The sequence below is a fragment of the Somniosus microcephalus genome, chromosome 12, assembly GCF_052327205.1.
Source record: "Somniosus microcephalus isolate GS21.2 chromosome 12, FLI_Smic_1.0, whole genome shotgun sequence".
Lineage (NCBI taxonomy): Eukaryota > Metazoa > Chordata > Chondrichthyes > Squaliformes > Somniosidae > Somniosus > Somniosus microcephalus.
In genome coordinates, this window is record NC_140998.1 from 202,339,644 (window position 1) to 202,348,272 (window position 8,629).

General features: G+C 41.8%; 1 pseudogene; it reads left to right on the plus strand.

Annotated features, from left to right (window-relative positions):
- LOC147109899 (basement membrane-specific heparan sulfate proteoglycan core protein-like) overlaps nt 1-8,178 on the plus strand; it is a 193,291-nt pseudogene extending 185,113 nt beyond the window's left edge.
- The last annotated feature ends 451 nt before the right edge of the window (nt 8,179-8,629 follow it).

Consider the following 8,629-nt stretch of genomic DNA (forward strand, 5'->3'; position numbering starts at 1 on the left):
TGATATAAGTAATGAATACAGACCACGGGCTGAGTTATTCCTCCCGAACGGATCGCTCCTGCTGAAGTCAGTGACAGCTGCGGACAGTGGACAGTGCACTGTTACCTTGAATCCAATCACCGGGACCTTGCAAGCATCAGCAACCATCATTCTGCTTGTACTTGGTAAGTGAAAGGTTTTCTGGAGAAGAGAATTGTTTCTAAACGATTTCATTGTTCTCATGTCACAAGTCATTCATCACGAGGTACATAGACAGTTTCGGGGCAAAACTGAAATAGAATAAACTCTGCAACCAGCATCACTATCGCCGTGCCACAATGTAGCTAATAAGCTGTTTGCTGTCGATTTTTTAATATCGAAATGTTGATTTATATAGACGAGTCATGAGCATTCTTATCCTACAATGTTACTTTACCAGGAATAAAATGTGTTCGCTGTCACCCCACAGTATTGCTCACCAAAATCTGTTCTTACACGCAACAAGAAAGTGCTGCAAATGCACAGTGGATCAATCAGCACCCTAAACAAAACCAGGAGGTAATGTTTCACGTGGCATTGTTGCAAAGCTGAAGATATATTTTCAAATAAATGGTTAATTGACATAATTCAATGCAATTAAACATATGCAAATATGGATTGTGCAACATTTTGCTGCAGATATTTCAAAGCCGAATGAAGTTAAAAGCGGAACAGAGATTCACATTGAAGCTTTCATAAAGCAACTAAGCTGAAAAGCCACTTTGCGCATAAAACTGATGAAAATACCTGTAAAACTTCTGTAGATCGTGCAGCATTCGTGGGCAGCGAATCACAGAAATTCCCTTGCAGCCACAATAATCTCGCTGTCTCAACAAGGAAGCATATTAGTCAGGCGATTTTCATCAATAAGCAGTTTAAACAATAACTTCCTTACCAGAGAGCCGTAAGAATGTGGAAGTCGCTACCACAAGGAGCAGTTGAGACCAATAGCATAGTTACATTTAAGAGGAAGCTGGATAGCCACACGAGGGAGAAAGGGATAGAAGGTTATGTTGAGGGGGTGAGATGAAGAAGGGTGGGAGGAGGCTCATGTGGAACCTAAACAGCAACATTGACCAGTTGGGCCGAATGGCCTATTTCTGTGCTGTACACTCGATGTAAGTTACATATGTATTGGCCCAGAAATTCGGGTCGGGGGCTTCCCGCGGTTCCAAGCCTCCGACCTGCACTTACCTAGCGCGCCGGCCGTTGAGCTGTGGGCCCGCGTGGGATTCCAATCCTGGGCCTCCTCCAACTGCCGGCGCGCATTGCTTGCATATCCCAGGGGCGCAGTTAGTTCGATGTGGCCCCTGGGATCACGTGGGCCATGGGCAGCCAATCGGAGCAGGGAATGCTCCATTCTTAAGTCTGACAAGAAGTGCTGTCAAACTTAGAAATACTACAAACCCCTTCTTCTTACAAAACATCACTAATTCTTCAATTAATTTATTTTTTAAATCACTTTTTTAAAATAATAAACTATAAATTAAATGAAATAACTATTTTAAACAATAATTTAAATTTTTGAAAAAAATAATTTTAATTTCTAACGGGGCTAAAAATAAACTTACCTTGCTTTAAGTTATTTAAAAATAATAAACCTCTGGAAAAAATGTTTTAATATTAATTAATACACCACTTACCTTACGTTGCTAACTCGTGCAGACTCACCATCCCGGGAAAACCTGAGAAAAAAAACGAAGTTCGATGCGCACGCGCAGCATCCCCCACGTACGCATTTGACATCTGAACCCCTGCTTTCAGGGGACTGGAAGTGTCGGTTTCCCGCGTAAGTGCAGTGCATGCAGGAAAACAGCACTTCCATTGGGTCTATGGGTCAGTACCCCATGCGGACTCACCCGTGGAGACCCGAATATGCAACTTTCTTTTGTTTGCCTCCGATTGGCTGATTGTACCGAATTATTGAGTTCCAGCCTGACTTTCTTTCTCAGAGCTGCAGTGGAACTAACAGGGACAGGGAGCAGGGCCACTTGGCATTGGACAAATGCAAAACACAATGGCCCAGAAATTCGGGTCTCCACGGGTGAGTACGTATGGGGTACACACGCGTAGGCCCAATGAAAGTGCTGGTTTCGCGCATGCACCGCACAATCACGAGAAACCAGCACTTCCATTTCCCTGAAAGAAGGGGTTCAGAGGTCGAATGCGTGCGCCAGATTGGCAGTGCGTGCGCATTGAACTTACGTTTTTCTCCAGATATTTCCAGGAGGTTAAGTCTCCAGCAGTTACACTTTTAAAAAGCAGCTGCAAGGCCTGCTTTTAACAAGGTAAGTGGTGAATTAATTAAAATTAAAACATTTTTTCCACAGGTTTATTATTTTCAAATACTTTAAAGAAAGGTAAGCTTATTGTTAGCCCCATCAGAAAATGTAATTAATTTTTTAATAAAATTAAATTATCGTTTAAAATAGTTATTTCATGTAATTTATAGTTTATTTTAAAAAATTGATGTTTTAAAAAAAAATTATTTGAGGTTTTAATGATCTTTTGGGGCTTATAGCAATTATAGGTTTGACAGCTATTCCTGTCAAACTTATGAATGAAGCATTCCCTGCTACCAATGGAGCTCCATGGCCCTCGTGATCGCAGGGGACACTTCGAACTACCTGTGCCCCTGGGAGATGCAAGCACTGCGTGCCGGCAGTTGGCGGAGGCCCAGGATTGGAATACCACGCGGGCCCACAGCTTAACAGCCGGCACGCAAGGTAAGTGCTGGTCGAAGGCTTGCACCTGAGGGAAGCATCTGACCCGAATTTCTGGGCCAATTTATAAATATGGTGCTTTTAGCATTTGGACACCTGGTCCGACAAGGATTATTCACAGTTCATAAAATATGATCTATTGCTATTCTATTTTGCGCGCCTGCTATATTGTAACCAATGTTCAATAAATACTTAGCGCAAAGTTCAGGATGTTTGCAGGACATTGCGCTGCACCTTCATCTTTATGCTTTGTTAGAAATATGCAATAGCCCGCAACTTGCAGTCAGAGGCGAAGCAAAGATGATTGCAGCTGGCTCCGATGAAACGTTCCAAATAAATCTGGAGATATCTTTGGTGAGGTGTCTGCCATTCTCGGCGTGCAATTGTGGACAGTTTTGGTCTCCTTACCTAAGGAAGGATATACTTGCCATTGACGGAGTGCAACGAAGGTTTACTAGACTGATTCCTGGGATGGGGGCATTGTCTTATGAGGAGAGATTGTGTAGAATAGGCCTATATTCTCTAGAGATTAGAAGAATGAGAGGTGGTCTCATTGAATCATACAACATTCTTACAGGGCTTGACAGGGTAGAGGCAGGGAGGATGTTCCCCCTGGCTGGGGAGTCGAGAACCAGGGGTCACAGTCTCAGAATAAGGGGTCGGCCATTTAGGGCTGAGATCAGGAGCAATTTCTTCACTCGGTGGGTGGTGAATTTTTGGAATCCTTTACCTCAGAGGGCTGTGAAGGCTCAGTCGTTGAATGTTTTGAAGACAGAAATCGATAAATTTTTGAATATAAACGGCATCAAGGGATATGGGAATAGTTCGGAGCAGGCTCGAAATGCCAAATGGCCTATTCCTGCTCTTATGTGTTATGTTCTTATGTTAGGTAATTCATTGTAGCTCTGTGTAATGGGAATCCCCATTGCAGAGCTGCTGTGACTTCAACAAGCTGTCTAAACAGGCAGTCGCATTGAAGAATACTCACAGACCACAAACCAGAAAATGAAAAGCAACTTTTATCCACACTTTAAAATATGTGACAGAGAGTGAAATAAAGAGTGCGACTTTCACATGGAGATAATGTAGAAACTGAAATATCATGAACAAACTTTAAAAAAATCTATAGTTTGTAAAAAAAACAATTTTTATCCTAATGGAGAAATTTGCCTGTCTACAAATGAAAAAAAATAGTTATCAGGGCTAGGACGGTTATTTAGCAATCACTATGCTGTTAAAACCCCAATTGTACATTTTCCAACAATGCTAAACATTTAATGGAGTACTTAAAAGCGATATTAGCGTGGAAAATACAAATTTTCGGCAGTTGCCCTGATTTCAATTATTACACTGATTGCAGGATATGGGGGGTGGGCGTTCCACAGCGCAGCCAGTGTCGGGCAGTGAATGACTGACTGCAACTTCAGGATTTCTGCATTTAGATGCGCATGTGCTAAATCCAGAATTCGCAGCCTGATTCACAGTGGTTATAATGGTGAACGATGACAGTTCTCCATCATAACCAATCAAAAATTCCAGGTGAATATCTTTCTTTTGAACAGCAGATGCACTACACCATATAATGCACAATGTATATCACCTCTGCTAGGGTGAAACTATGTTGAACCAGGCCTGTGCCTTTAAGCCTACAAAGGTTAATTGCTATTGACTGGCGATCCAGAGATTAATGTAAAATTAATTGTTGTTGGTGAGGGAAGCAAGTTTGCAGATGGGAGAGTGGTTGTGAATCTCCCAGTCCAGCTCACAAGAAATCAGCATTAAATGACTACCTTCTCTCTTTATATATACTTTGTATACTTTGAGACTTATTCAAACCGTTTAGTTATGGATGATAAATTATGTCGAGACTGCTTCTGTCTGTCTGTCCGTTTGTCTCACTGCCTGTCCGCCTATCTATCAATCTGCCCACATGCCTACATATATAACTATCTAACTTATTTTTTTCCATTCACGGGATGTGTGCTTTGTTTGCAAGGCCAGCATTTATTGCCCATCCCTAATTGCTCTTAAGAAGGTGGAGATGAGCCATCTTCTTGAACAGTCCATGTGTTGAAAGTACTCCCACAGTGCTGTTAGGGAGGGCTCCAGCATTTTGTCCCAGCGATGGTGAAGGAGCGGCAATACATTTCCAAGTCAGGAGTTCGACTTCGATTGGAGCTTGGGGATGGTGGTGTGGTTATGCGGCTGTTGCCCTTATCCTTCCAGCTCGTAAAGGTGGTGGCTTTGGGTTGTGCAATCGAAGAGGTCTTGGCGAGTTGCTGGAGTGTATCTTTTAGATGGTACAAACTGCAGCCACGGTGGTGGAAAGAGTGAATGTTTCAGGCGGTGAATGGGGTGCCAATCAAGCTGCTGCTTTCTCCTGGATGGTTTCGAGCTTCTTGAATGTTGTTGGAGCTGCACTCATCCAGGCAAGTGGAGAGTATTCCATCAAACTCCTGACTAGTGCATTGATGTTGGTGGGATGGCTTTGGGCAGGCAGCAGGTGAGTCACTGGCTGCCGAATACCCAGGGTCTCTGACCTTCTCTTGTAGCCACAGTATTTATGTGGCTGTTCCAGTTAAGTTTCTGGTCAATGGTGACCCCCAGGATGTTAATGGTTAGGGATTGGGCGATGGTAATGCCGTTGGGTGTTAAGGGGAGGTGGTTAGATTATCTGTTTTGGGAGATGGCCATTGCCTGGCACTTATGTAGCGTGAGTATTAATTGCCACTTATCAGGCCGTGCATAAATGTTGTCCAATTCTTGCTGCATGTGGGCATGAACTGTTACATTATCTGAGGAATTGTGAATGGAACTGAACACTGCACAATCATCAGCGAACATTCACACTTCTGACCTTATGATGGAGAGAAGATCATTGATGCAGCAACTGAAAATGCTTGGCCCTAGGATACTGCTCTGAATATCTCCTGCTGCAATCTGCTGTGGCTAAGATTATTGGCCTCCTTCAATCTTTTTCCATCATGCTAGGTATGACTCGAGACAACTTAGCTTTTTCCCCCGATTAGCATTGACTTCAATTTTACGAGGGATCCTTGATGCCACAGTTGATCAAATAGAGTTGAAATATCAAGAGCAATCACTCTCACCTCACCTCTGCAATTCAAATCTTTTGTCCGTGTTTAGACCAAGGCAGTACAGAGGCCTTGAGCCAAGTGGTACGGGCGGAATACAAACTGTGCATGGGTGAGCAGGTTATTGGTGAATAAGTGCTGCTTGATAGCACTGTTGACGAACCATTCCATCACTTTGCTGATAATTGAGAGTAAACTGATGGGGCGGTAATTTACCGGATTGGATTTGTCCTGCTTTTTGTGGACAGGACATACCTGGTCAATTTTTCATTTTGTCAGGTTGATGCCAGTTTTGCAGCTGTACAGGAACAGCTTGGCTACAGGCGCAGCTATTTTTGGAGTACAAGTCTTCAGCACTGCAGCTGGGATGTTGTCAGGGCTCATAGACTTTGCTGTATCCTGTGCACTCAGCCGTTTTTTGATATTACATATTGTCTGTTTATCCTCTCTCTCGCTCTCTTTCTCTCTCTCTCCTTATCCATCAAGAAAATGATCTGACAACTGATGAGCAGTTGTGTAAGATGCATAATTTCAGAACATCAGAGGATATTGACTGATATACTCCTACACAGATCATAGAATTAAGAAATTCCTGATATTGGTTCTCAATTAGCCTTTAACCCTTCGGACCCGTGTCCAGTTTTCCTACTCAGTTTAATTTGAAGTACTTTCTGGATATATCTTTTACATACACTTTGTTATTTTCTATGCCCATTAAGATCACTTTTAAATCCCTTCTTTTAAGGTGGAAAGTATAAGTTTCGTCATTGCTTCGACCATGGCTCAGCCCCATAACATGCATTGATTATCTCTGCTCTGCCTCTCATAGTTGAATGCGCCCCTTGTCTCAAGTTTACAGAACTGCACACAGTTTCTCGAGGAGTGCTCTGATCAGAGCACTGTACCATGAGGGCATGTCTTTTTCTGATTTGTACTGCATTGTTCTGTGTATACGTGTCAGCATTCTCTTCGCATTGTGATTGCTGATCTTCAATGATTAGAGCTTCAGGTCGACTAGGATTCCTAGATCTGTTTTAAATACATCATTATCAATTTTCAGCAGCTTTCATGCAGTACATAAATCAACCATTAGTGGCCTTCCTACGTTCAGTACTTTTAACTTGCATTTATATTCTAATTTAAGGCACCCCACTTTAATAAGAATGTCAAGGCCTTGCAGAAGTTGCAGAGGTGATTAAGCAGAATGATACCAGGGATGAGATGCTTCACTTATGGGGAGAGACGAGAGAAGTTGAGATTGTTCTCCTTCAGGCGGAGTAGGTTAAGGGGAAGCTTTACAGAGGCTTCATAATTATGAGGGGCTTTGATAGAGTTGATGGGGAGAAACTGCCCCCACTGGCAGGTGGGACTGTAACCACAGGACACAGATTACGATAATTGGCAAATGAACTGGCGGAGATGATAATTATTCTTACACAGAGAGTTTTAATGATCTGGAATGCACTGCCTTAAAGGGTGGTGAAAGCAGATTCAGTAGGAATTTTCAAAAGTAATTGGATATGGACACAAAATGGATAGTATTGCATCTGCCATGTGTTATTTGTCCCTTCCAATAATCCGCTCTATTGACTTCAATTTCGGACGGGGCATATAAGTGGAGACAGATGTGATACCGCCACTTGTGCACCTACACCCAATTTGAATTTTACCCTCTTGATGTTTACATGTGAAATTACTTAATTAGCGTTTTGTTACAGCTTTTGTCGAAAATGATGTAACTGCCTTTCCCTTTTAATTGAATTTACAGAACCAGTTTCTAACACCAACAATTCAAATCCAGTAGAAAACATTGATACCATTTTAATGACTTGTCACGCTTCGGGCTTTGTACAGTCACGGATTTGGTTTAAGGCTAACCGAGCTGTCCAGGATAATGACAGAATAATAACTTCACCAGACAATGTAACACTGACTATAATCAGAGTTAACAGAAATGATTCAGGAACATATAAATGTTATGCCAGCAATAATTATAGCAGCGATTCTGGATATACCATCCTGCAAATTAATTGTAAGTAGGCTTGGTGCCAAAAGGATTAGTTTGTTTTACATATTAGTGATTATTTTAGTTATACAAAAGCGACATGTTCTTGAATTCCTTGCAGATGGATCAGAAATGTTCATTATTACCCTCTGTGGGTAGAAATTGGGAAAGCTCTTACATTTTGTTGTTCAACCGTATCAGTCCCAGCTGGCCTATTCGAATGGCAGAATGTGACCAGTCTGTTAAAGATAGGACCAATTTACAATATTGACTGAATAAGATCCAATCATGGTGAGAAATATATTGTCAGGTTAATAATATCATAAACAAATTGTAGGCAAATTTGCTGATGATATAAAGCAAGTTGCGAGGAGAACACAAACTGTCAGAAAAGAGATATATATATAGGTTAAATGAGTGGGCAAAAATTTGGCAGATGCAAGATAACATGGGAAATTGTGAGGTTATCCAATTTGGTAGGAAATATGAAAAAGCAAAGTATTATTTAAATGGAGGGAGACTGTAAAGTGCTATGGTACAGAGGGATCTGGATGTCCTCGTTCATGAAACACAAAAAGTTACCATGCAGGTACAGCAAGTAATTAAGAAGGCAAATGGAATGTTGGTCCTTATTTCAAGGGGGATGGAGTATAAAAGTAGGGAAGCCTTGCTACAATTGTACAGGGCGTTGGTGAGACCACACCTGGAGTACTTCATAGAGTTTTTGATTCCTTATTTAAGGAAGGATATACTTGTATTTGAGGGAGTCCAGAGAAGGATTACTAATT